We start from the raw sequence: 8,260 nt of genomic DNA, 5'->3' as shown, positions 1-8,260 counted from the left end.
ATGACTGTTCCTGAGGGGGATTACCTCCCCCTGCTTATGCTCATAGGGTATCAAGTCTCTTCTTAGCTACCTGCTGTCCTTCCTCTGAGTGCCACCAGGTCTCCCCCTCCAGGGAAGATGGTCAAATGTGATGCACCAGAGTACGTGAGAAAGTCATATCCCACTCTCTACTTCACTGTGGAGAATGTTCTGTCCATTGGCTAGATCTGGGTAGGGGTTTAAAGTTTACCGCCTATTTGTCCTTGGCTGGTGCCTTAGTTTGAGTGGGACCCCTGGGCCCAAATCTGCCCATCATAATGTTCTACTTGTAGGTTTCTAGGACCCTCTGGATCCTTCTACTTTGCTATTCTTCCATGCTTCTCTCATTTAGAGTCCCAATAGGATGTCCTCCCCTCTGTCCCAGTCATCCTTTACTTGAGTAGAAACTTTCAACTTCAGAATAAAGCAATGCCCTTCTCTTCTGACTTTTGATTTTCCTGTAAGTAACGCTGAACACTTTGATCGGAGTAGTGGTCAGATTTCAGTTTCTGTTTCCATTTGGTTGCTAAATGATGAATAAGAATGTTAACAGTGAGTTGAATAAATCAGGTATCAAAAATAATTAGGTTATTTCAAAACCATTTAATTGATGCTTAACAGTTGTGCATATTTATGGGGTCTTGTGTGTTATTAACATTTCAATGCCTTTGTAACTGTATGGCAATTAAATCAGGGTAATAAGCAGATCCATTACTTCTGTACATATTTTAGAAGGAACATAGACATTCTTCAGTAATGAAAGCTTGCTTTTGTGCTGTGCCATTCCTCACCCCCACAAGCACACACCAAAGACTCCAATTTTATTCTCCACCTACTGGTTTACTAAGCCTCGTGTGAAAGATTGCTTTTTCCCGTGGTTGGAAGGCTAGGATAAACCGTTGAGTGTTTAGTCATACATATTTAAAAGTGAAGTTGCAACAGACTTCACCTCAAAAGATAAGACTTTATATTTATTTATCTTCTTAAAAAATCATTTGAGTGGTTTATGAGTTCCCTTCGACAGCTTATCTATCATAGCTCCCCCACTGAATATTCTAGCACTTCTTACACACTGCTTATTTAATCTTCTGATGTAAACAAAAGTTTAGGGGTTTCTTTTTTCCCATTTATTCTACTATCTGACAGAAATTTGAGAGTGAATGTCAATTTATTTTGGAAAGGTGACTATCTAAAATAATGCAAACTATCGCAATAAGCAGCACAGCTGTAGTATAGCAGGGATGCCTTCCTTCCTTCAGTTCATCAGTCAAGATCCAGTCACAAAAATGTTTTATTTCATAACCACCGCAGAGCTATAGATAAGCTCATTGTTTGACATGGTAGGGGGAAACAGAGAAGGTAAAATTCACAACCCATTGACCACCTTCTCAAGAGATTAACTACCCTTGCTTTGGCATATCTGGCCTGTTCATATTATTTATATTTTTAAATTATTTACAGTAGACAGAGTCTTGTCACTTCTTTCTCTTTCGGTTTGATCTCTTTTTCTCTAGCATGCATTCAACCTTAGTCGCCCATAACATATTATTTTATATAAATGAGGTTGGAAAGAAATACCGGGTACTGCCTGTCACCGTCTTTATGAGGTTTATAGTTTAATAGTAGAAAATGACACTAGTAATATAATTTAAGAACTAAGCAAGATTAAAAGCAATGTGTTTACATCTCTAACCCTCCAATCAGAACAATCTCATGGTGAAAGTCTGGGGATTCAACTTGAATTCTTGAATACGGAGCTAAAGGTCACTTTGACACTAATGCTGAGTGAATCTGCTGGCTCATTCAATACAGTACAGATTATGAATTTTGAAGGAAAAGGATAAGATAGGTACTACCAACTAAGAGCTGTCCCTAGTTTTGGTATGCTAAATCCTAGTATAATTACCTCAATATTATAGATGAGAAAAGTAACTAACAAGAAGAAGATATGCCAATAAGCTGATTATTCCACATTAGCAAAGATAAAAGCTTGGTTTTAGTGTGAAATATCTGCACTTATTTGGGTGTTGGAGCCCTTGGTTCCTTGTGAGGCACATGGATTTTAGCAGCTCTGGCACATTTGGGAAAATGGCCAAACAAGTTGTAGTAGATTCCAGGTCGTGAGTACTGATGGTGTGATCCACTCCTTGTTCCAGGCAGTTCTCTGCTTCCACATTTTCTAAGATGTGGACCAGCCACACTAAAAGCTGAAGCAGCCACAGACTGACATTTGCCAGGTGCCAAACCTTCCTCTCCACAGTGAATTAGAAACCATGGACCCAAATAAATGCTTAGGTTGCTAATGTCAGTCGTTTGGTCTCAATGGGAAGAAAAATAGCCAAGACGATGATAGCTGTGTATGTTCCAAACACATCTTACTTTTTGACAGAATCTCTCGAGAGGTGTCTGTGGATCTTGCTTTTCTACACATCGTGTGCCATTCTCGTGCAGAATCAGACTGGGAAATTGTTGTAGGCTGTCCCATGATTTTCTTTCTCTTTTAATTATTTCATTTAGCTTTTTGATATTACAGTATAATTATATAATTCCCTCTCTCATTTCTCTAAACTCTCTCATATAGCCTTCTTTTTTTTTTCTTTCTTTCGAACTCATGGTCCCCTTTTTCATGAATCGTTATTACATGTGTATATGTATACACATGTACTTCTAAGTACACAAACTACCTGCTCAATCTGGTTAAGGTTATACATGCATGTATATTTTCAGGGATGACCATTTGGTAGTAGATTGTATATTCTTTCCTGGGGAAAAGCATTTCTCCTGCTATCAAGATTCCCCAGTTGCCTACAGTTTTTGTTGTGGTGAGGACTTCTGACTTTACCTGATATATGCCAGTGACGAGACAGCACTCAGCTGCTGCTCCAACAAAGGAGCCATGTCTCTTTTCCTTCTTTCCTCCTTTCTGAATGTGAGAACTGCAAGGGAAAGAAAAAGGGGAGAAATCCCTCTCACCATTGTCTCATGTATAACTTTTCCAGGAGTCCTTTCTTAAATTTTGTGTTGACCTCTCCTCTCTTCTCTCATCAGTGGAGACAGAGGAGGAATCCCACTGACGGACTGATGAAACATCACCACATGTGCTCTATTTTGTCAGGTAAGGTCAGAGAAGCAAGTTCTACTATACATAGAAGTACACTGTTCCCTTTTAACTGTGAAGTTTTAATGTATAATTTTTTGTTGAACTATTAAAAAAAAGACAAGAAAAAGATAAACAACATAAAGACAATATAAAAGCTTGTAAAAAAAAAATCTATTAGCGCTAAACATCCCAGAATTAGGTTTAGAAAATACTTCCAAAGAACAAAGATATTGGTAAACTCTCAAATATTCAAAGTATTCAGAGAAAAAAGAAACCAAATTCATATTTTTAGTCGAGAATTATTTCCAGGAACAATATTTCTGAATGCAAGGAAGAAAAGTGAATATCAAAACTCATCATGAGGCTAGGGACATAGCCCATTGGCAGAGTGTTTGCCTAATACTAAAGACACTGTGGTTTCCCTCATCAGTACAGCATTAAAGAAGGCTTGGTGGACACACTTACAATCAGAGCAGTTAGGAGTTCTAACAGGAGAACTAGATGTTCAAGGGTATCCTTAGCTACATATAGACTTTGAGGCCCACATACATTTCATGAGACCCTGTCAAAAGAAATTGCAGGACGTATTCAAAGAGTTTGTTGATGAGTTTGGCATTATTCTGTTGTATGCAAGGTATATCTGAAGTTCACAAACTCATACATTTAAATAATTACTCAAACAATGTGAGAAAAATATGCTTTGTTGGTAAATTTCCTTTGAATATAATTTTGTAAGTATGGAAATTCATAGGGCTGTCAATCACATGTGGATGTGGTTCTTTACCATTAGGGAAATGACTTCTGCAGATCAACTTCTTGGGCTTCCATATTACTTCAACAAACATGTCTAAACACATTTTCCCAGCTGGGAAATATCTGTGTCATGTACATAAGGGCAGATAACCAAGATGATGAAAATTTCAGATGTTATATGCCATTCTGATGTGTTCTGTATTAGTCATAGTTAAATCAAAGTGTTACATGTGTTTAGTTAAGTAAGTCTACCCAAACTGGTTATCAAATAACCTAAAATTTAAAAATAATTTGATTAGTTAAAAGTTTTCAACTTTATTTATTTAATTACTTTTTTTTTTTTAATCTTTACTTAGTATTTATTATTAGCTTTCCCCAGCAGTTTTATCTTCATCCCCAGATTGGATTCAGTTGATTTTTATCTGTTTCTTCATCTAGTTGGTGTACACTGTCACTTGCATTCTTTACCTTCTTTGGTATTCATATGTTCATTTCTCCTGTCTAGGCCTTTCTGTGATGTGTGGTATCTTCGGCCTGGGCTTTGCTGGAGAATACAGATGCTTTCTTACTCTTCTCTTGTTATAAACTTATCTTCCTTGGGAATTCTGAGCTTATTATGAAGCAACTGCCTCCAACCAACTTGATATCACATTCAGATTCAGGATTTGTTGCCTCATCTTCTGTCAATGGCTCTTCAGTAGGAGAAAGCAGACCATCATGATCCATATTCTTGTATCTATGGCTGTTAAGGTCTTCCTTTTCTAGATCTTCCCCAGCAAGAATTTGCTTCAAGCATTCCTTAAGGTGGTATTCATACTTGAGTTTTTCAATGTGGTAAAAAAAAAAAAAAAAAAAAAAAAAAAAAAAAAAAAAAAACAAAAAAAAAAAAAAACACCTGAAACAGTTCACACATGTGTTAAATTATTTTTCCAAAGTAATGACTTTTTTCCATTTTCAGAGTCTAAGAATGAAAATACAGCTCTTTTGTTTTCAATTTGTTTCATACCTTATTTGTGACCTTCTGTTGTTTTTCATTCCAAGTGGTCTTTCCTTTGGTCTTAATTTTGGATTATATTTTCTCTTTTTCTTGTTCAGTTTTTTTTTTTTCTTAAATCTTTCAAAAATATCCTTAAAAGGCAAATGCATTGGTTCTAAAAAGGATTCACTTGATAAATCAGTTTCAAGACTCGCAGGTGAAATTACACATTTTAAAGTAGGGTTTCTTTGCTTTTGTGTAGATGAAGGAACATACTGTATTTTAAATAAGAGTCATCACTTTGGTTTCCAATGTCCTCAGTACTATCAGATGTCATGCATTCATCAGAATTCACTTCTGATTGAGCCATCGCTTTTCTGTGCCTTCCCCAGTTTTCTCTTTCACCACTCTGAGAAGAACATTTATTTGATTCTTAAAACAATCTTTTGTGGGAGGTTAAAGAGATGGCTCAGCAATTAAAAACATTATGTGCTCTTACAGGGGACACAGGCTTGATTTGCAGTACTCAATGCCAGTTAACAATCATTTGTAACTCCACTTCCAGGGAATCTGATACCCTCTGCAGGCACCAGGGACACATAGTATCTACAACAATACATGAAGGCAAAAAACATTCATACATATAAAATAATAAGATGAAAACAAAACATCCATTTCAATAATAATGCACTTAGTTTCTGGATATGGCACCAAGTCAGTAGAAAGTCTGAATGACCTGCCAAGATGTCCATAGATAGTGATAAAGGTAAATTAAAATCCAGAAGGATTAATTTGAGCTCTGAACTAGTAGTTACTATCTAGACAAAATCTCTTCACTAGAGATGAACTTGTGATCTGTAGCCCTGAATGTAGTATAAGGGTATATTGTAGAATTAAACGCAGAGAGAGGAAAGAAGAGGCAGCTTTGTCAAATCAAAAAACATAGAAACATTTCAGGAGCAGAAGGAAAGAGTGTTGCCTAGAGAGCTTTCCTTTTGAAAATTCATCTTGTCTTCCAGTGCAATGAATCCCTGGTTTATTACTTCATCTCTGCAATAAATTCATGGATGATGGATCCATAATGAGAGATAAAAGGAAATTAAGGTTAATAACAAGGTCCCCCTCTAACCTAATGTCTTAATATTCAAAATATTTTCTATCATAACTGGTAGAAATAAAATATTTTAATAAAGTTGCCAAGATAGAATTTTAGTGTTTCAACTCAAACACTAGTTAAGCAAATTTATTTTCTTCAACTAGATGTATTGTGAGTAACACATACCCCAGATCCATATGTACATGTGCCCTGAAGTAGCACTGACAATTCAATTCAAAGCAACAAAATATAAGTTATTCAAATGAGCCATGTACCTGCATGCATATATCTGAACCACACAGTGCCTTTCAAAAGGTGAAGAGACTAAGGCACTTATGAAAGCAGACTTGATACTCTAGCAGTTAGTAAAGGCAGAATGGGGGAATAGATAGCTTGCTTGGAGTTATGATAATAGGGACAAACAAATCTTCCAACACTGATTATGTTATTCTCTCTGTCATCAGTAGACGAGCATCTCTGCTCTGTGGGTCACAAGGCTGAATGTTATGTTGCTTCCCAGGGTTTAGAAAGAAGCTATATCCTTATAACATTAAATGTGTCTTTCTTTTTCCCCATGACTTTTATGAAAGCTTTTACCCTCATTGTATCACAGAATTTCTCAACACAGTATTGGAATGCACTTTGAACTTCTTGGAAAGAAAGTGTTTTTTAATTGGGAAATGCTATTAGTCTACAGGCATCGTTATGTGCACTAGCGCAATTTTACAGTTAATGCATCTCAATATTACTGCTGTTGACATCCTTCACCTCCCCCTCCCCAAATGGCTCAGCAGCAGAGTTGGAAGGATGGAAGGATGGTTATTGGAAATTGGATTCAGAGCCTCTTGCTTCAAGGTCTTTACTGTCCAACACACAGCTATATTGCCCCATGTTGAATGGTGTTTTAGTAGCATCAATACGAACCTCACAGGGTTCACAATCCTGCAACATTATCTACCAGATTTACTTATGAGAAAAGATCAATTTGCAGAGATGTAGCTCTACCCAGGTTTAATGATTAGACCATTGCTACCTGCAAATATAATTTATTTCACTAATTGTATTCCATTTCCTTTCTTTGTAAAAGAGACATTCACCATTAAATTGCTTAATCTGTAATTTTTCGGGCAATAGTATGTGATATATTCTTTTAGATTCCCACTGATTGTGCCTGGCTCTGCTGACAAGTAATTGCAAAAGCATATCTCTTTTCTCAGAGGTAGACATTCATTTCTGTTTTTTTCATCTCTTGATGAGAAAAGCAGTAATGTGTATAAAAATCATTAGGTGTCCTTCCAGCTTTAACTATATAACTGCACAGTTCGTTTTTACATTAAGGACTTCTACATTACTTGCACTGTCTTCTCCATCATCATATTTTCCAATTTGGACCACAGGCTTGTTGTCTATTTACTTGTCTTATAGAGTAATATTTATGGGACTCAAGCATTTTCATCAGAAGTTTTCAGTGAGATAGAAAGGAAAGCCTTAACAAAATGAAGCGTGGAGAGCTCTGTGAGTTCAAGACCAGCCTGTTCTACGCATTGTCTTACATCCCTGCCAGAGCTCTATAGAAAAATATGGAACTAACTTTTCAGTGAACAGGAGACAAATAAGTATTTTATCTCCCAAAGCACAGCTATTTTTCAGAGATGGCTATTAAACTTGGCAAGGCTCATTTTCAATTTGATGAAAAGGAAAAAGAAGTAGGGTTATAAGAAAAATTATGAATCACCGGACACTGATGCACTCTAAAAGTTTTAAACTGTACTCTACCAGGTGGTGGCAATCCACGCCTTTAATCCTAGCACTTGGGAGGCAGAGACAGGTGGATCTCTGTAAGCTTGAGTCCAGTCTGGTCTACAAAGTGAGTCCAAGACAGTCAAAACCACACAGAGAAACCCTGTCTCGAAAAACCAAAAGCAAACAAACAAACAAAAAACCTATACTCTATGGGTAATTGTGACTGTACCTTGTCAACTGGAATGTATTTAGATCTTCCTAGGAGACAAAGAGACACACTTGTAGGTATCTGTGTTTTTAAAAGGAAGTTAACAGAAGAAGAAAGAAAAGAGAGGAAAAAGGTACAAAAAGTGTTGTCAAACACATATATAGTCTAGGTTTTATTTTAAATTAAAATTAAGGATATGTCAGTCCTCAAGGTGCCTCAAGAAATGTTAATTAATTTGTGTGCAAAATGAAAGCTATCTTCCACTGTATGATCAGACCTGTGTCAATGTTAGCTCTAAACTTGAAGTGTGAATTATGCATCACTAAAGGGCAATTGTGAAGACTATCTGTGAAACAAGTAAGTGGA

The 8,260-nt window shown here is 36.5% G+C and overlaps 1 pseudogene; it reads right to left on the bottom strand.

The window, feature by feature from the left end:
- Positions 1-4,322: 4,322 nt before the first annotated feature.
- On the bottom strand, positions 4,323-5,217 carry LOC127204221 (TATA box-binding protein-associated factor RNA polymerase I subunit D-like; annotated as a pseudogene).
- Between the last annotated feature and the right edge of the window lie 3,043 nt (positions 5,218-8,260).

The sequence above is a fragment of the Acomys russatus genome, chromosome 20 (genome assembly GCF_903995435.1).
Source record: "Acomys russatus chromosome 20, mAcoRus1.1, whole genome shotgun sequence".
Taxonomy (NCBI): Eukaryota; Metazoa; Chordata; class Mammalia; order Rodentia; family Muridae; genus Acomys; species Acomys russatus.
This window is presented reverse-complemented; position numbering and strand designations above follow the sequence as displayed.